The 21,579-nt window shown below is 42.0% G+C and overlaps 1 long non-coding RNA gene across 2 annotated transcripts in view; it reads left to right on the top strand.

Moving 5' to 3' along the window:
• LOC133257483 (uncharacterized) overlaps positions 1–21,579 on the top strand; it is a 93,077-nt gene that overhangs the window by 47,441 nt on the left and 24,057 nt on the right. The gene's annotated exons all lie outside the window — the stretch shown is intronic.

Genomic DNA, 21,579 nt, shown 5'->3' with positions numbered 1-21,579 from the left:
TTTTCTCTCTCCAGCTAGAGTTCATTTCTAGTATCTCCTTATTTAAAGTTCAAATAAGAATGATAGATTATCTCAGAACCACCTTTGACTACTTCTTAGTAATTTCTGAAAAGGATAGGTCTACCTACCATTTTTAGAAAGTGACAGACTTGTCCATCTCGGTTCTCAGCTTAATGGCTCTAAAAATGAGGAAAAATGTATATCCAGTTACATTTATTTATATTCAGTCTTGATCTTAAAACTCTCCAAGGTAGTTCTTAGAAAAAATAATATTTAATTACTGGTGCACGATAACACAGTTGAATAATTTTTCTAGGAATTCACTCAATCCCTGTGTTTAGGACTGTTTATTATATGATGACCCAAAGCAACCTTCAGTTCAAATGAGTTCTCTAGACAAAGGATGTATAATAATAGTACAATGTTTTAAAGTTTCTTTGATAAAATGCAGCATTTATCCTAACAATGTTTATGAGAAAGCAGTGAGTCATTTGCTCAAAGGGAGGCAGAGATCAAAACGCTATAGATGGTCCAGGTGCCATACATGCAAATTGAAAGCCTGTGATTCACTTAGCTCTTAGTGAATTCACTTAGTTCTTACACAGAAGGAGCAACACCATTTTGATAGCATTCCTGTAAAGAATGGAAATTAAATGTATCTCAATGAGTTAATCTAGGGTTTGCACAATGTAGCATAATGTCTCCTAACTGACACATAGAAACATTTCTTTAAATTTGTGAAAGAAAAATGTGATTTATTAAAATCAGTCTTACCTAAGTAAACACATTTTGAACCATTCAGAGGATGAGATGGCTGGGTGGCATCACTGACTCGATGGACGTGAGTCTGAGTGAACTCCGGGAGTTGGTGATGGACAGGGAGGCCTGGCGTGCTGCGATTCATGGGGTCACAAAGAGTCGGACACGACTGAGCGACTGAACTGAACTGAACCGAACTGAACCATTCACATCTCTCAACATTTCGTTTCAAGAAACCCGGATAAATATTATATCCCCATATAATGGATGGGAAAATTGATCCCAAGGACATATTTGCTAAATAAGTAAGAACCTTTCTTGAAAGACAAATCATAGCATCATAGTTTTTATCATGACTGGGGAGTGAAATCACTTCGCAAAGCGAGAATGTTCTCCGCGTGCTGTCTGGGTCAATTATCATCATTTGGCCGGTCCTTCTGCCTCTCACAGGGAGGCCATGTCAATAAGCCAAGCCCTCCAAGGCTTCATGTGGCTGCAATTAAGGTTCAGCCCTCCCCTGGGATTTTCAGAATCTGGGCATATTGTGGATAAATCCACACCATCTGAAAAGGTGGAGAGGAGAGAAATAAACAGGACAGGAGATTGCCAGCTTTCCATGAGACATGCTTGCTTTTCTGCAGCCTTCTTCGCTTCAGTGATGACTTTTATGTTCTATTGATTTTCATGTTATTTCCCATTTTTGAGCAGAATGGCTTGAAGCAATAGCAGCAATAAAGCAATGTTTCTGTCAGTCATCTCTGTCTTTCTCACTCACACACATGTTCTCTCCATCGCATACATACAAACACACATAACTCTTGTGAGTGTTGAGTTTCCAAATAGAGGAAATAAGGCTGAGATTTCTAGGACAATCTAGGACCACCCCTCAAAGCTTTTAGAATTTAGAACTGTTCTTAGAACACATCTGAAAAGGGATGAGCGCATTGAACTCCAGCACCTCTGATCTTGAGGGCTGGCATCATGGACCCGTCAACTTTTTCAACTTTGGCATTTTACCCAGAAATGTTCCCCCCCCCCCCAGTTTCTGCCCTGTGTTAGGCCATGTGATAGTATTCAAGAGTATCTGTAGAATAATCCTGAAGAGGACAGCAGGGCAGAGTCAGCATAAAGCCAGGAGGAGTTAAAGACCAAGGGCCATGGTTGACAAAATTATAAGAAGCCCACCTGGTTTACACACCTGGTGTAATCCTTAGGACAGTGAATAGAATGGATATCACTCCCACGATAAGATTAGATTACAAAGCAGAGCTGGCCCTAAGGTAGAATGTCCTGGGAAACACTGAGCTAAAGATGAGCCCTTATAGGTGATCAGCCTAATCCTGAATGTATGCGTGCTCAATTGTGTCCAACTGTTTGCGACCTCATGGACTGTAGCCCACCAGGCTCCTCTGTCCTTGGAATTCTCCAGGCGAGAATACTGGAGCATGTTGCCATTTCATTCTCCAGGGGATCTTCCCAGCTCGGGGATCAAATCCCCGTCTCCTTCAAGTCTCCTGCATTGGCAGACAGATTCTTTACCACTGAGCCACCTGGGAAGCCCCTCATCCTGAATAAAGATGAGGAAACCAAATACATAAATAAGAACAAAGTATGAGCAGGGAGATTTTACGTGAGGAGGATACTTTATTTCTGGCTTTGAGATGGGGGGGACCACCTGGCAGGGAAGATAGGAGGCCTCTAGGAATGAGTGGTACCAGCTGTGAGTCCTTCAACTTTGTTCTTCTGTTTAAAGATTATTTGGCTGTTCTGTCTGCGCTGCATCTCCCTGTGAATCTTAGGTTTGGCATGCATTTGTTTTTCCTTAAGATTATTTATTCTACAAAAAAAATAAATAAATAATTTTCTTAGGTACAGAAAGCAATTCCATCACCATTTATGGAAAATGAAAAAGGTTTTGATGCCGGAACACTGAATCTTGAGTCCTGTGTCTCAATCACTTTACATTTATTGTCTCATGTACTTTCTTAGGGAGGCAGTGGGCTGGTTGAGAATAACTGGCTTAAGGGAAACACTGGGACTGTAGCTGAGAAGGAAAGAACAACCTGAAGGCCAGGAGTGAGAAACAGATAGAAATTCCAGGCCCGAGTGAAGCCACAGCCACAACCATAAGTGATGTGGTTGAGGTGCCTGGCACACATCACACTACTTCACAGGCATGTACTGAATTAATTACTAGGTCAAGGTCAAGAATCTGAGTAATGGTGTGGGATTCACACGGAGGCTCTCTGAGCCATGTGGAGGGCCAGAGGGTCATTTCTGTGAGGGTGTAGCTGTTGCCTGGGTCCCAGAGCAGCTGAGTAATGAAAGTATACAATCTACATTGTATAATTGTGTCCTCCTCTCTTATTTCCCTCTAAGTCCAGTTCTTTTGAGCCTAACCGCGACACACTCTTATGACATTTGATTACTGGCTTTTCAAGCACAACATAACACAGTCTGTTTTCATCTGCTGTTTGCTTAGTGCTCATCAGATGCTGGCCACCCCCAGCAGCCTCTCAGTGGAAGGGCACTGCCTAGAGATCAGCTTGGGTCTGCATGCTAGTGTCTTAGCTTGTTCCGATGCCGTCAGAAAATCCCACGGACTGTGTGGATGGTAAACAGCAGAGATTTATCCTTCACAGTTCTGGTGGCCACAAGTCTAAGATGGAGGCACCAGCAGGGTCTCCTTCTGGTTGAGGGTCCTCCTGGTTCACAGTTCACACCTCGTTTATGGAGGAAGGGGCGATGGAGCTCTCTGTGTCCTGTTTATAAGGATCTCCTAGAACTAACGCAAAAAAAAGATGTCCTTTTCATCATAGGGGACTGGAATGCAAAAGTAGGAAGTCAAGAGATACCTGGAGTAACAGGCAAGTTTGGCCTTGGAGTACAAAATGAAGCAGGGCAAAGGCTAAGAGAGTTTTGCCAAAAGAATGCACTGGACATAGCAAACACTCTCTTCCAACAGTGCAACGGACGACTCTAAACATGGACATCACCAGGTGGTCAATACCGAAATCAGATTATATTCTTTGCAGCCGAAGATGGAAAAGCTCTATAGAGTCAGCAAAAACAAGGCTGGGAGCTGACTTTGGCTCAGATCATCATTTCCTTATTGAAAAATTCAGGCTCAAATTGAAGAAAGTAGGGAAAACCACTAGGCTATTCAGGTTTATAAAAACATGAGTCCTATTTATGAGGGTTCCTCCCTGGTGACCCTCCCAGCTCCCAAAGGCCCTATCTCCTAACACCATCACATGTGGGGTTGAGGCTTCAATATATGAATTTGGGGAGGACACAAGCATTCAGTTTCAAGCACAGGTCAAACGACATAATCTTTCCATGACTCAATCTCTTTGTCATTAAAAAACATGAATAATCGTCACACCTACCTCATAGTTTGTTTTGAGGATTAGATGAGTTCGTATATGGAAACTACTTAGAATAACCTCTGTCACGCTGCTGCTAAGTCTCTTCAGTCGTGTCCGACTCTGTGCGACCCCATAGACGGCAGCCCACCAGGCTCCCCCGTCCCTGGGATTCTCCAGGCAAGAACACTGGAGTGGGTTGCCATTTCCTTCTCCAACATCTGTCATAGATAGTATTAATCTAAATACATATTAATATATTCCACTGTTCTGAAAGGTATCTGAAAAATTATACTTCTCATTTCTCCAGGGATTTAAAAAGTACTTAGGTAGATATAATGCAGACATGAAATAACCGGAGCATAACTAAGTAATAAATCTTGTTTAATTGCCTGTAAGTACAATGGGTATCGGGGCTTCCCAGGTGGTGCTAGTGGTAAAGAACCCACCTGGCAATGCAGGAGCTGCAGGAGACGCAGGTTTGATCCCTGGGTCGGAAGATCCCCTGGAGGAGGGCACGGCAACCCACTCCAGTATTCTTGCCTGGAGAATCCCATGAACAGAGGAGCCTGGCAGGCTAGAGTACACGTGGTCGCTAAGAGTCAGACATGACTGAAGAGACTGAGCATGCAATGGTTATTCAGAGGTCGAGAGAGCATCTGGAATAGGCACAAGCAGAGAAGATTCCTAAAGAGGATCAGGAGTCATCCTCAAAATACAAGATGCCGCTTTTTTCTGCTACACTGTTTCTCCTCAAGTCCAACGTTTTTGGCAAGAGCAGCTACTGCCCTAACTTCCCCCTCCTGTCACATTATGCAAAATATTGCCATCTTTAAACCTTGGCCAGGAGCATTTGTGCAGTTATATGAGGAATGGAATGTGTATTCCAGAGGGATCTAATTCCATATATCACTCAGCATCTAAATAGCATTTTTGAGTAGTTTTTAGGGTTCTTTGATTAATCCTCTCCCCCTGACAGGTTTTAAATAATCTATTCAGGATGTTTAGAGCTTAGCAGAACCTAAGCACCACAGTCCTATTCCGGAATTTCTCTCTGTGGTCACTGCTACACATTATTCTCCATGGTCAGGGTGCGGAATGGTCTTCCCTGGTGGCTCAGATGGTGAATCCGCCTGCAAGGCAGGAGACCTGGGTTCAATTGCTGGGTTGGGAAGATCTCCTGGAGAAGGGAACAGCTACCCACTCCAGTATTCTGGCCTGGAGAATTCTGTGGACTGTATAGTTCATGGGGTCGCAAAGAGTCAGACGCAACTGAGCAACTTTCAGTTTCAGGGTGGGGCGCACCCAGCACTCGGTCAGGAGGACTCACTCCAGCCAGCGCTGCGGGTGCTGACCTGCTGGGCTCCACCAGCATCTGCATCAGGTGGTGTGCCTTCTCTCTTGCTGGTCCTGCTTCCCGGACACACTGAGTCTTCTTGAGAGGATTTCTTCTGACTTAGGATGGTTCACCTTATTTTCTGACATTATGACATGCATGCAGTATAAACGGCACATGAAGTTTGAATTTTGATTTTTTCCACGGTGAGAGGCATGCTGTGAGAAACCCTCTGGTGAAGCTGGGAAGGGACAGTCCCAGCTCCTGTGAGCCACGTGATCCAAAGGGTAAGTAGCTTCCACCCTGACAACTGTTCTGCACCCAGATGACACTTCCAGCACAGTATTCAATAAATCACAGGAGATTTTCAGCACTCTATTATAAAACAGGTTTTGTTCTAGACAGTTTTACCCAACTGTGGGCTAATGTCAGTGTTCTGAGCATGTTTAAGGTAGTCAATGACAACTGACTCCAGTACTCTTGCCCGGAAAATCCCATGGACAGAGGAGGCTGGTAGGCTGCAGTCCATGGAGTCTCGAAGAGTCAGACACGACTGAGCGACTTCGTTTTCACTTTTCCCTTTCATGCATTGGAGAAGGAGATGGCAACCCACTCCAGTGTTCTTGCCTGGAGAATCCCAGGGACGGGGGAGCCTGGTGGGCTGCTGTCTATGGGGTCGCACAGTGTCGGACACGACTGAAGCGACTTAGCAGGAGCAGCAGCAGCAGGCTACGTTAAGGTGTTAGGTAAATTAAAGCATTTTTTACTTACAATGTTTTCAACTTCTGATGCATTTATCAATCTCTACTTAAATAAGTCTGATAAGTAGATAAAGATCTGTACATAAAATAATACATATATATAGAATACATTTATACTTATATATTAACTAGAGTATAGGAACTCTATTTTTGGAATATTAAAATAGAGTTTAATATTTTTAATTTTAATTTTAATATTTAAAAATATTAAAACTATTTTTACATAGTTTTAATATGTACAATATACAAATTGTTATGATTTATCAGGTTTATATAATGCCATCATAATTAAAGATCTGTACATAAAATAATACCTATATATATAATACATTTGTGATTATTATAGATAATACAGGAATATATGTCACATATAATGTATTTATATAATCTATAATATGCACAATATAAATATACAACATATTTATACATTATATATTATATATCATGTTTTATATACATGTATTAAAAATCAAGAGTCTTCCATTCCAGAGACAGTAAGAGCATTATTTCTCTTTGGAGGCAGCGTGGTAAATAATTAGCATGTGTATGTTGAGTGGAGGACAGAAGATATTGTAGAAAAGGAGAGGTCAGGCAGCAAGCAACAGCTAGGAGCAGGAATCTACCACTGGCCACTGGAGAGACTCCCTGTGGGTAGGATAACAAGGTGAGGAAGGGTCTGCCTTTTGGAAAGAAGCTGAGATTTCTTGGCCTGCATTTGCCACATCTGAACTATCTAGTATTGGGCAAGCCTTTTTGCATTCTTATCTGCAAAATGAGATTAGTAACACAACTTATTCCATAGCATTGGTGAGAAGAAAAAAATTGAAAGTAAAAGAAATAGTTGTGTTAGGACATTGCATAACACAAGATAACTTTGTCATAAATATCAGCTTTAATCATTATTATTTTATCCACTTTTAAATGAAATGTTTGAGAAAACAGCTATACCAGACTTTGATAGATAACATAGCATTTGAATCATCCAACTGACTCCACATGTTTGGTTCCCATTCTTACTAAAACAATTTCTGATTTTGCTTCTTTCATAGCTCAGTTGGCAGAAAATGAATTCACGTTCACACTGAAATGAACTTTCCAGCCTGTGTGACACAGCTTTCTCATTAGAAAGGAACATCCTGACATTATGGTTCTGGCATTAAGAACTGAATCAGTATCATTTAATCCCCCTGAGACAAATCTCTCCTGGGTATAAACAAGAGTGGATTTCTGGTCAACCTCCCACCCCCAAGCATTTTGAGTTCATTTGAGCAACATCAATAAATGGGACCTTTAGTGGTCACCTGTGGTGCTAGTTCCCACATCTACTTAGAACCCACTGAAGTGTCCCCAGGACACCCAGGGGAGTCCTATGCACACTGAAGTAAGTGGGAAAGGTTGGTTCCATTGGCCTTGCTTCCCTGGGGTTTGTTAATCATAATATGATCTGATACAAACATCTTTGTTCATTATTCTTCCCAGCAAAACACCTACAAAGATACCCATCTGATTGTTATATCCTGTATTTGAGCTCTTGCTGCTGGACAGGCTGCAAAACCAACTGGGAGGTATGCAATCTGTTATAGGTTGAATTGTGTCACCCAGAAAGATATGTGAAAGTCCCAACTCCCAGTGTCTCCAGATATGATCCTATGTGAAAATAGGGCCATTGAGGATAAAATTGGTTAGCATGAGGTTATGACGGACTGCAGTGGGCCCCAAACCCAATATGATTGGTGTCCTTAAAAGAAGAGGAGAGACACAAATAGGAGAATGACATGTGAAGACAGACACATGCTAACCAAGGAAGGCCAAGGATTGGTATTAAGTCTAGAGATGGAAGTGGCAAGAAAGACTCTCTATAGACTTCAAGGGGAGGATGGTCCTGCCAACACTGTGATTTTGGAGTTTTCCTCTCCAAAACTGTAAAACAATAACTGTCTCTTGTGCTAAGTCTCCCAGTTTGTGGTGTTTTGTTCCAACAGCCATGCCCCCCACCAGCAGCCATTAGAACCCTTGGCCTCACTGACCCTGGATTTGCTTAAGGCACCATCCTATGCTGAGCATGTGTTTGACATGAGGTTGGAAATAGGCAGCACTTCATCTTAGGCATCAAATACAAACAAATAAGAATATTTGGGATCCTAATGTGAAAATGCCTGTTTCTATTAGTTGGCTCTGATTAGCTATCTGCCTTTTCCTACTAAAAGGAAAATCCATGGCATAATTGAATTAGTCAGTCTCTTGTAAATGAATGGTTTAGAACAGAATGGCTTTATCAAGATATCCTTGTAGGATTTTTATCCCTCATTGATTCCATCCCAGTAAGTGCATACAATTCAACATCAAGAAAAAGAAGAATATGCTGAAGACGCATTATTTTATAATGCAGGAAAGCAGACCTATAGAGATTCTTACAGACTTTGAATGTCAGCCAGATTTTTAAAAGGGCTAAATTCTTCCGAGTTATTTCTTATTTTGGGGAACTGGATCCATACAATAGTGAAAATTTTACCATATCAGTTAATATGTGATGTATTGATTATCCTCTGATCAAATACTCCATCTCATAGAACTCTTGATTCAGACATTCTGACTTGACTGGATGGGTTATTAGCCAAGGAATAAACTGGCTGATCTCATGAAAGCATTATAGTGAGGGAGGTGCAGTTGTTAAAAGAAAAAATAAAAAGAGCGCCATAAATTTTGTGCTCGGTAGCTCTTCATGCACTCACATTCTACACAGATGGCAGTGCATTTCAGTTGCAAAAGCAGCCCCTTATCACCATCTCTCTCTTTTGTGTACGTTACCGTGGCAAGCAGAGCCCAAGGCTATTGGCAGAGCTGAAAAAAAAAATTTTTTTTTAAATGATTGCCACTGCTTTGGGATTAGGTAAACTGCGAGGAACCAGAAGCAGGGCTTTCCAGTTTGAGAGCTTGTGCATTTGCCAAATGAGTGGTTTTGAAAATTGGCCTTCCTTTGCTGAAACATGTTTTTCTACACTCTAAGAAACCTCCGCATAAAAGGGAAATGTTGTGTCAAGACACAGGAGGCAAATTGAACACTGTGTCTCCTACTTTTTCTTTATTTTTATTTTCTCTTGTGGAATGAAGACAGGCCAAATACAAGCCACATTTATATTCCACCACTCTTTTTGGTGGCTTCCAGGAGACAGTCTGGAGGCGGTTGACAGACTGACCCCACTTGCAGGAGCACCTACTATGCCTAAGAGACAGCTATGAGTAACAGGTTGACCAGAAGTCCAGGTGAGCGGGGAAGCCTCCAGGAAGCATTTGAGATAGATGTTCGGTGACCTCAAGTCTATAGAACAGACTTTGACAAAGGCACAAGGGAATATTGTCCAAATGCCCTTCTTCCAGTCTCACGATTTTTGGCAGAATATATTGTCAACTAAGAGCCAGGGTAGTATGGAGGACCCCCAAAATAAAAATCTTGAAATCCTGGAGGTTTAAGTAAGGAGACCCTCCTTCCCAACTTGCTGCCAGAGGCAAAAGCTAGTTGAGTTGGAAGACTAGTTGCAGAGAGAGGGTGGGCAGTGGGGAGGTTGGTTCAGAACCAGTATCTACAGCTCACAAGTGGTAAAGGAGAGGAAGGCACACATTTCACCCTCCTAAGAATCTAGATATGTGGCCACAGAGCCTGTCTCCTCAGAATAAGACTTTTGGACTAAAATCTAGAGCTTCTTCCATGACATCAACTTGCCTTCTCTTTTTATTAACCATGATAATGGAGACCAGAGATCTCAGATGTTTCATCTTTAAATGATCTGCAGCAGTTACTACTTGAAGGTAACTAATGGTTACCCTCCCCAGCCTGAGGGTGGGGGAGGGGTGATAAGCTCATGCTGTCTTGGCTCAGCATCCAGATCCCAGAAATTTGAATGAGGTATAGGAATTTATTTGGGAGCCAGGAGACCACACATGGTTATTTATTTGTTATCCTACCATGTATGTTGCATGTCCATCAGCTGTTCTAGGCCCAAGGGAGCAGAACCAATATGCTGCTGCAGATGCAGAGGGCAGCCCCGGAAGGGGTGAGTCTGGCGTGGGGGCATTGGGGGAGGGGATGAACACAGCTCGGCTGCACGTGGCTGTTCTGGGGAAAGCCCACTTAGCACCTGTCATTTAATGAGAACTGAGAGGGAAAAACCGGAATCATTTTCTTACTATCTGATGATTGAGTCTGGTATGGAGACAATTGAGGGGAGGAAACAATGAAAACTCAGGAACCTGAAATATCACTGAATCTTCAAGGCAGAAAGCACTTGGTTATTGGCCCACATGCCTTGGGAAGTCCTGTTGGCCTGGGGCTGCCCTTGCTTTCCCATGGACAGGAGCCATGAAGCCTGAGAAGACATCACACTGTATGTCCATGGACTTCTGCACCTGTCCTGGTCTAGGTGTCCCACGAAGTCCAGGACTCCAGCATCCTCTGTCTTCCCTTCAAGAGGAGAGCTTAACAGCATTCCCCTTGAGTGTAGGCTAGACTTGCTTCTAAGACACAGAATAAGGAGGAAATGATGGTGTCTGACTAGGTCACAAAATCTATAGCAGCCTGAGTGGCCTTCTCCTCTATCTTTCTCTGTCTTTGTCTCTCTCTCTGTCTCACATACTCTCCTCTCTGTCCCATCACTTGATTTGAGGGAATCTGATTGATTTGTAGATGGGCTCACATGCCAAGAACTGATGCCTCCAGATTCCAGGCACATGAGGTAGCACCTTGGAGGCTCACAGTCAAGCCTTCAGAGGTTGTCACTCCTAGCCAACAGCTAGACCATCACCTTTCAGGATACCCTGAGCCAGAGCACTGTGCTAAGCTGAACCATTGTTTGTTCCTGACCCTAAGACGCTGTGTGTTGTGCTAAACTTCCAAGTTTTAGTGGTAATTTGTCACAGGCCAGAGATAACTGATATACCCTGGACTCATCCTTTCACACAGCTTCTCTAGTCCTCTGGCAGTACTGCTCTTACCTGGGTTATTAGTAGATCCAACCTGCCCTCTGAATTTCTAAACCAATATACAAGCTCTTGAACCCAGAATCCAGCGTTCTTGTTGGCATCTAAGGGATTAGCTCGGAAACCTTGAATGGACCTTATTATATTGGTTACACTTCCTGGAAACAGCTTCATCCTGGTTGGTTGCTTAGGGAAAGTATAGGAAATGTAAGGGGTTTCATGAGAAGGTGAACGGCACTGAAGCTGAGCTCTGTTGTTCTTGAGTGGGAGTGAAGGGGTGGAGGTAATTTTAATTTGACAAACAGTGGGCATGGGAGTGAAGCAACCATGTAGTATCATTTATTCTGTGACAATCATTATTTCTTGACATTAAATTAGTATCATTTCCCATCACAATTACAAAGGTGCTTTTTTTCTCCAGTCTTCAAAATAAAATTTCACCAACACATATTGAGTAATTACATGCCTGAACTCTGGCATTTTAAGTATGATTAAAACATTGAAATTCAATTCTATAAGGGACACAGACATCTCTAAATCCCTGGGTAACTAGATTAAGAGCTACTCTGGATATATAAAGGATATGTTAATTGAAATGCTTTATGGGAGAGAGATTGCATGAAGACGACAAGACTTTATGGAAGAAGGGTGAACAGAGTTGAAATATGAAACATGTCTAGAATTCCAACAGGGTAGAAGTGGGGAAAAAAATATTCCAGGTGAAGGAAACACCCTAATCGGAGGCTTGAAGATGGAGGAAATACAATTTTAATGCAGACTGAATTATCTGAGTTATTCAGGAGATAAGACTGGAAGAATCCACATGGCCAATGTTGAAATATTCATAGGGGTCTGGCTCTTTCTTGCATTTTAAAACCTATTCCTATCAAATATCTCAACTTTGTTAATGCTGTCATTGTGGTATTCTATAGTTTTCCACGGTCTTTGAAACTTGCAAAACATTTGAGTTTCATTAGCTCATAGAAATTTACTAGAATGAATCAAATTTAGCAAACTGTTACAGCTTCTTCCAGTGGCAACAGGAGTGGAGAACAAGCTCAGAAACACAGAAGGGACTCATAAGACATTAATCATCGTGTTTCTTGGCACCGGTGCTGGTCACACCAAGAAGCATTGGCAAAAGCCCAAGAGACAATGAATATGCAACATTTAACCTTTTTCCTTCAGATGACAGGTACTCCTTTAGATGTGTTATCTGACACTCAGTATAACAGATACCCTAGAAAGCATGACTCTCTCTCTCTCTCTCTGCAATCCCTAAATTTGAAGTCAAGTGGATCTGTTTACAATTCTGTGAAAATGTTCATATCTGATATCCCAGATATATTAAAAAATTCTGAATTTTTTAAATTTAAATAGTACAGTTCTTTCTGTACTGTTTCATATAGGCCTGTATGATTTTATTGATTCTTTTTTTTAAAATGACTGGCTTTCTTATTTGTATTTTCTGGATTTGGCTGAAATTTGATGTTAATTCTTTTAAATGAATAATCTTAATGGGATACAGAATTTTCCATTATTAATTACTAAACTGCTAACTTTGTATCTGGATAATTGCTGCTGCTGCTAAGTCGCTTCAGTCATGTCCGACTCTGTGCGACCCCATAGACGACAGCCCACCAGGCTCCGCCATCCCTGGGATTCTCCAGGCAAGAACACTGGAGTGGGTTGCCATTTCCCTCTCCAACGCATGAAAGTGAAAAGGGAAAGTGAAGTCGCTCTGTCATGCCCGACTCTTAGTGACCCCATGAACTTCAGCCTACCAGGTTCTTCCGTCCACAATTAAAAGTTGAAGTAAATCCTTCGAGAAGTCCACACCTAAACCTAAGTCATTCAAATTCAGGGCCTCTCCATAATTATATTATGAAGTAAACAGAATATGTTACTTTCTAATCATGACATTTCCTAAGCATCCCATGAGAGCATCATCAGGGGAGAAAATAAAAGAAATATTTAGTACCAAAATAGGCCAAGAGGGCAAAAAATGTTTCATATCTCGTATCTGAATGTCTTACTCTTGGAGCTCTTGGTCTAAAAATGATATTTGTAGAGTGTTTTAGAGTTTAAAAAGAATATTCATCCCCTTTTTCATGTTATTCTTTCAGTATACTCTGAGTCATCATCAGCCTTATTTTTCTAATGGAGAAACTCAAGATCATAGAAGTTAAATAATTTATTTTGCTGGATTACGTTTTGCCTTAATATCTTTGAAGTAAGGATCCATCTCACAATTAATGCATTAGCAATTATGCCTTTGTGGCAGTATTTTCTTTCATATCAGTGTTACATATACATCTTCAAGTCAATAAAATATGCAAATTCTAAATTTCACGTGGCTTATGAGTAGTGTTTAAAATCAAACAAATTATTAATATAGTCTCTTCGCATGAAACTGCTACCTCACTCAAGATCATCTGTGAAAAATAAATCAACCAACAGAAAAAGATTTGAACACAGTGGATTTTGAGCTGCAAATACATCCATATTCAAAATATGCAAATATTATATGCTGCATTGCTTTTTAATAACAAAATATCAGTGCATTCCTATCAAATTTGAATTATCTATATCTTTTTGTTGTTGTTCAGTTGCTCAGTTGTGCCTACTCTTTGTGACTCCATGGACTGCAGCATGCCAGGCTTCCCTGTACTTTCTCCCAGAGCTTGCTCAAACTCATGTCCATTGAGTCGGTGATGCCATACAACTATCTTGTCCTCTGTTGTCTCCTTTTCTTGCCTTCTATATCTTTTAAATCCAGTGTAATTACGTAAACACTTACCAAGAGTGTCTTTTGTGCAGGAGACATTGCCCTTCCTTGTGAAACTTCTACATAGCTTCTTAAAATTCAGATTACACACTTATGAGAGAAGATGATGGGGAATATAAATTGATAAGCAATCCTACTATGTAAGGGGTTTGTGTTCAGAACTTTTACAGACTTTGCCTCATTAGAATTCCCTTTTTGTAGACGAGTAGACTGAGGCTTATAAAATGATGCTTTCCCCATGATATCAGAAATAAAATTGTTGAACTGAAAGTAAAATCAAATCTTCTCACTCACCAAACCAATTTTCTTCCTTTATTTCATGTAAGTAGGTAGCTCTTATATAAGATATGGAAAGAGACACACAATTATTTTGGGGTTTTGTAAGAAGAGAGTTTTGTAGTATATGGAGAAAGCTAGTACAAAATAATCTCTCCTCTAATCAAACAAACTTTCCTTTACTTTGTGAGCAAACCTCCTGCTGGGGGTATTTCTCAAGAGACATTCTCATCACAAGTGGAGTATAAAATCAATAAAATGATCAAAGTGTTGGCACAGGAGAAAAGAGAAGCCCTGGCGACTTTATTTGTTAATAAAAGTGCTAGATAACTGGAAACTTTAAATTTGTTTGTGAGTTCTTTTCATTTCATAAAGATACTTCTATCCAAAGAGAAGGAGAAAAGGCACATTTTTTTCAACTCTAACCCTGAGCTGGGTACTGTATGTTTACCATTAATTTTTATTCCTGAGACAACTCTGTGAGTTATTGTAACTCTTGTAAGTGTAAATATGTTGCAAAGCAAATATCTTGCTCAGGGTCACATAATTGTGTTTCGTTCCAGAACCACAGGACCTTTCTACTATATAACACTGATGGGTTTGGAGAGCCTACCCCGTATGCACATTGGCCAATAAATGAACAGCTGGAGTCTGGAGACTGCCACCCAGCTGCCTGGGATACTGACTCATCTGAACTATTGGAGCTTCTGTTTGAGTTCTGATAGAGTGGAACTAAATGAATCTGAATTAATACTAATCATATATTTCATTGATCACTATTAATCTTAAAACCTGTTTTCCACTCTCGTTTATCTTCATAACACTCCGTTGCTGATTACCATGTTTGTTGTAGCTGTTCCTACATCATAAAACTAATATTATTTTTCAGATGAGGAAGAGTACATGTGTAGAACTGACAAGGTCACACAGATATTATGGGATGGATCTCAAATTTTTAGCTCTTTCTCAACATTGCTCTCCATTTGAAAATGTGTTTTTGGGGGGAGTCCAGGCATGGATAGGTGACGGATTTACTTCCTTGGTGTATTTAAAAAGGTTGAAGATAATTCAGTCAGAGATGTTGGTGTTTTGGAAACCAAAGACTGACAGATAGACCTATGTTTCCTATGCGGAATATACAAAGCAAACCCTGGGGGTGATGATGGAGACAGAGTTAGTGTGAGTGAAATGGATGTTAGTAGGAGTTCTCCAAGATGGAGGCACTGCAGTTGGAGAGAAGGAGACAGCCTCAGCAGCACAGACTTCATCCTTCACAAGAGGAGTGGTGTGTTTCCTTGGCTATCTCTATGCCCTTGGAGAAGGGCACGGCAACCCACTCCAGTATTCTTGGCTAGAGAATCCCATGGACAGAGGAACCTGGGAGACTGTGATCCATAGGGTCACAAAGAGTCAGATAAAATGGAAGCAACTTAGCACACATGCCCTTGACCTGTCTTTAAAGAAAGGCGAACTGGTGGGTCATTCAGAATGTGAGCCAGAGGTGGGAAGGAGATTCAAGAAGGGGGGACATATGTACACCTATGGCTGACTTATGTTGGTATAAGGCAGTCAGTCAGTTCAGTTCACTCAGTCGTGTCCTACTCTTTGCAACCCCATGGACTGCAGCACTCCAGGCTTCCCTGTCTATCACCAACTCCTGGAGCTGCCTCAAACTCATGTCCATTGAGTCGGTGATGCCATGATGCATGTATGGCAGAAGATAACACAATATTATAAAACAATTTTCCTCCAATTGAAAAAAAAAGAAATTGAGCACTAACCATTCTTGACCCCGGCTTCTCCACTGAATATCTCTGAGACCTCAGGTGGTTTACCTCTGTTCTCTGTGCCTCAGTTTCCTCCCAGGAAGTCATGGTGATCTTACTTTCATCTGTCTCAGACTTTTCATGAGAATATATAAAGTGCTTGGAGCCATCTTGGACACAGATTCAGGAAGGAGGTGTTAGGGACTGTTCTTCTACCTGCTATAGCCTCCATGTTCCTATCTGTAGAATGGGGGTTGATGTGACATTCTGACAAGAATCACATGAGAAATACAGATTTATCAAAATACATAAAAGCAGAAAGTGAAGAGGAACTAAAGAGACTCTGATGAATGTGAAAGAAGGGAATGAAAAAGCTGACTTAAAACAGCATTCAAAAAACTAAGATCATGGAATCCAGTTGCATCACTTCATGGTGAATAGATGGGGAAAAAATGGAAGCAGTAACAGATTTTATTTTCTTGGGCTCTAAAAATCACTGCAGACAGTGACTGAAGCCATAACATCAAAAGATGCTTGCTTCTTGGAAGAAAAGCTGTGACCAACCTAGACAGCATATTAAAAAAACAGAGACATCACTTTGCTGGCAAAGGTGCATATAGTCAAAGCTATGGTTTTTTCAGTAGTCATGTATGGATGTGAGAGTTGGACCATAAAGAAAGCTGAGCATCAAAGTTGATGCTTTTGAACTGTGTTGCTGTAGAGTCCCTTGGACTGCAAGGAGATCAAACCAGTCAATCCTAAAGGAAATCAGTCCTGAATATTAATTGGGAGAACTGATGCTAAAGCTCTAATTCTTTGGCCACTTGTTGCAAAGAGCTGACTCATTGGAAAAGACCCTGTTGCTGGGAAAGATTGAGAGCAGGAGAAGGGAGCAACAGAGGATGAGATGGTTAGATGGTATCACTGACTCAATGGAAAAACATGAGTTTGAGCAAACTCTGGGAGATAGTGAAGGACAGGGAAGCCTGGTGTGATGCACTCCATGGAGTCGCAAAGAGTTGGACACGACTTACTGACTGAACAACAAAGTAATAAAAAGAGACAACAGCAGTGGGAGAAACCTCTCAAAGAACAAGTACCAGATGCTTTTCACTCATCAGGAACTGTTTTGTACAAGAGATACTAAAACAAATAATACACAGATTCTGGTCCTCAGGGGCTCACAAGAGAGTAAAGAATCCAGACATACAAAGAAACATTTCTCAAATGCTGTCATGATTTTCCTGGAATCCTGAAGAGAAGGGAGGAGATGTGTCTGGAAGCCTGTGAGTGTCCATGGACTCATCTAAACACAAGGGAAGATTAGCTTCCTCTTACTGAGTTTTACACCAGGTGGTATCATGGAGCCAGGGCATTGCACCAGCGCCCAGGTGGCCTCATCTTAGCCTTCGATGCTGTGTAACTCGGGGATATTGCTCATTTCTTTATGTTTCAAACTACTCATCTGTCTTTGACTGAGTGTTTGCTGACTGGAAACACCTCCAGTGCTACAGGCAGTCAGAAGACAGAGGGAAGTCTTTGAGAAGTTGGCTATTTTGTTGGTGAGAAAAGACTTAAATATGAAAACCCAGACATTCATGGGTTAGGATTGAGCAACATACATCTGCTCCCGTACAGTGTGGATCAGTGTCACTTCCTGGAGGAGGTGAGAGTACAAGCCCAAATCTGGGACAGAATTATTCCAGGTCTCTAGGAAGGTGATTCTAGGGATTAAGTTGAACCTTGAGCTTCTGACTCAAAGATTAAAAATAATCTTCCCTCCTCTCAACAATTAATACTTGTGATCTATCCCCCCCACATGGGTTTTGTCACTTTCCAAAAGTGCATTTAAGTTGCTTGTAGGAATTTTTAAAATTCTCTTAGCAGCCTGAACATTCTTTAATGACAGAGCAGGTTTTAATTATCTTTATTGCTCCAGCATGCGTAACTTAATGCAAGCTCATGACATGTGCTTATTAATGGTGGTAACAAATGCATGAAATAAAGCAGAAATGGAGTGGTCCCTGAGTGTGGGGCAACCTCCTGAATGTCCCTCAGCAAGAGTTCTAATTAAAGGGAATAAAATCTGATGGCCAAAGCCATGAATAAATGGGTCAGGATTTCAGCCAAGTGACCCATCGCCAATTAGGTGAAGAGGGTGACGCCCAGGCCAGGGACCCTAGGAAGGAGGTCAGCTCACAGTCTAGCCTTCTTCCACCTGCCCTGTTTATAAGCTTTCCTCTAGCTTCACCTCCCCTGTGTTTGGCCCCGGAAATGAAGATACCTTCTTTGTCATCATTGTGGGTCATCCATATCCCTCTAAGGGAGTCCAAAATGGAGAAGCAGACACCAGGCAAGAGACAGGTGCAGAAAGGAGAAGCAGGGTCACGGATGGGAAGTGAGAATGGAGCCTGCACTCTGGATCTCCCCTCTCCCTCCAGGACCTCTCCCTCCCCCTTCTCCTCCTCCCCTGGCAGGACTGCCATACCCCTTGGACTCCAGGAGGGCTTCCCCTGCAGGGGTGTGAAGCAGGAGAAGGAGGTCTCAGCTCTGTCCCTGCGGGGTGGCCTCCGGCTGTTTCCCCGAGTGAGGGTCTTCAGATACCCTCTCCTTGCACCTGGTTGCATGTACACCATCGTCTTTGTTTCCTGGCAGCCTCTCAGAGCTCTTCCCTCCCCTCACCCCAGTACTGGTGCTGGGGGCTATAATAGCTCAATTGATGGCAGCCTCCAAAGTCCTACAACCCACCCCAAGCTCTGTCATTAGCATCTTTGCAAATAAAACTTTATAAATCCTCCTATTCAGGATCTATTTCCTGTTAGAACCCTAACAGATGTGGACCCATAGATCAGAACTTAATTGCCCAGCACAGAGCGGTTTTATGTTTTACTTCCTGCTCCCCATCTACTCTGTAAGTTTTGAGATACTTTCTTTACTCTGTGACCTGAACAAGATATTTAGTTTGCACAGCACTTCAGTTTCCTCTTCTCCAAAGTACAATTAATACTTGGGTTGTTCTAGGCCTTGGACAAAATAATGCATGGGAGATGCAGGTACCGGGCTTGGAAAACAGTAAATATTGGATGTATTTCAGCTTTGAGAAGTCCTGAATATTCATTGGAAGGACTGATGCTGAAACTGAAACTCTGATACTTGGGCCACCTGATGTGAAGAGCTAACTCATTGGAAAAGACCCTGATGCTGGGAAAGATTGAAGGCAGGAGGAGAAGGGGACGGTAGAGGATGAGATGGTTGGATGGCGTCACCATCTCATTGAACATGAGTTTGAGTAAACTCCAGGAGTTGGTGATGGACAGGGAGGCCTGGTGTGCTGCAGTGCATGGGGTTGCAAAGTGTCAGACACAACTGAGCGACTGAACTGAACTGAGTCTTGAAGCACCTTATTCTTTCCACTTTAGTAATAAATGAAAAATACACATCATTGTGTGTCCTGAGTGGGGTTTTATAGCAAAACAGTAAAAGTCAAAGATGAGGGGAAGTTGTTAACTAAAAAAAAAAAACAAAAAACAGAAACTAAGAATCACTCTATGTGAGTGATATTAGCCTCAAAAACATCACTGCCTCACCCCCTCTATGCTCATGGATTCTAGAAAAAAAGAGAAAAATAGGTCTGCTCAAAGGGTCCTCTGAACAGTACAATTCAGAGAGGTTTTATGAGAGATTATATAGCTCTGGAAAGAACTTGATCAAACATGACAACAGGCTCACTGATAACATTGTTGTCAATTTACTTGATTGAGTTATCTGAAAAATATGGGATTTAATTAGAATCTATTCTCTGTTCTCTACCAACATGAGCAGAGAGAGGTGCATGCCAGCCAACCCAGAACAAAGATGCCGAGCTCCGAGCAGAGCCGCCCACTCCTCATCCTTCCCAAGGCCAAGTAATTAGAAATTATTAGGATGCTTATAGCTGAGGCAGAGAAGAAAAAGCAGGAGCTTCTCAAAAATGTGAATTATCTTCTTGCCTGAAAGGAGCACAGAGAGAAATTCCACACGTATTTCTCTGAAAGGCAGGACTGGGCTGTAAGATTACCCCCAAATTATTCAGGATAAAGTAAAAGACGGTTGTGGTTTTGAAAACATGAGGCCCAGGAGGCGTCTATGGAAGCAGTGAATAGAGAGACCGTTCGTTTGGAAAGAACACCATTTATCGGAAATTCCTCATCTCCTTTTTGTCTTCAGTCTTGGTGACTGGATGGCAGAAGTTAAACTTGGCAATACATATTTCCCGCCCTTATGATGTAGGAGAGGGTCTGTTGATTTTCAAGAAAAAAATGAGTGAAAACTTTATTTTCTGCATTAAAGTCAGAATGGTACATTTTCTTTATTCTTCAAAAGTTTCCTGCCAGGGTTAGGCCATAGAGTAGAACCTAAATAATTTGATGTAATACTAACATTAGGCTCTTTCATGAGATCAGCTCTTACAGACTTTGATCAATAGATATTCCATTCTTTCTGGCTGATTTGAAATCCTTGCTCTCGCTAAGAAGACAGAATAAAAGTATCTTGTGGTGGCAGGGGAAGGGTGGGAGCATTCAAAAGTGTGGCTCTTTATGTGCAACCTTCTTCAGGGCCCAAGGAGGCACCAGCATCTTCTCATAGTTTATCTGGTCCTCAGATCTGTCTGGGACAAATGCTCAGACCCCAGTTCTCATCCCTTTCCTTTCACAGCAGCATCCACCATGGGGGTGTGGGGCTTTCCTAAATGAGCATGTTTCAGAGGCATAAACTGGTGTTAGACCCAAGAAGGGCCAGTCTATGCATTAGTAGCAAGGTGCCCATTAGTTCTGAAATCTAGGTCTGGTTTTCTCTGTATTCCATACTATTTTGTAGATATTTGGTCTTCTTCTCTTTGTTAAGCTAAAGGGCTTTCTGCTTCCCAAGTTCACCCAGCTCATCCCCAGACACTTCTTCTAAACAAACCAATAGAGCAATTCTTCCTGAAACAGCAGCTCTTTAAAGCAAGGCACTGGCCTTCCTGAGGCAGGTGTGCAAGTTACAGCATCCTACCTGAGTGGGGGAAGCAGATGGTTTGTGCAGGAGTGTCACACTTTTTCTGACAGTCTTGCTTCCACTTTGCAGTTGCCTCTCCAGATCTCTATGGGAAAATGCCATCCTTAGAGGACCGTGAAGGGCAGCTGGGCCCAGGTGGCTACAGGGTGGGAACCGTCATTGTCGTTGGCCACAGCTATGGTGTCCAGTAATGGTGTGGTTTGATGTACTCCTGGCAAAGTTTCCAGGGTTATCTGTAAACAATAGCTTTCTGTGACATGAACGAATCCCAAGAACAGATTCCATTTCTTAAAGCATCAGTTAGACTTTTTATTTTTTTCTTTTCAAATGACAGAGGGGTATGGATGCTCCTGGCACTGAGTGAATGAGTGTGGCAGGGTGCTGGGTGCTCCACATACGTGGCTGGAGTCTCAGCTTGGGTGAGAGTCATGGTCGACCGGGGCCGGTGTGGTCACCCTACGTGGTGGCAGGGGATGACCTGGGGACACGCTCCATACTGACTATTTGCTCAAGTGTC

Source organism: Bos javanicus, chromosome 11 (genome assembly GCF_032452875.1).
Source record: "Bos javanicus breed banteng chromosome 11, ARS-OSU_banteng_1.0, whole genome shotgun sequence".
Lineage (NCBI taxonomy): Eukaryota > Metazoa > Chordata > Mammalia > Artiodactyla > Bovidae > Bos > Bos javanicus.
This window is presented reverse-complemented; position numbering and strand designations above follow the sequence as displayed.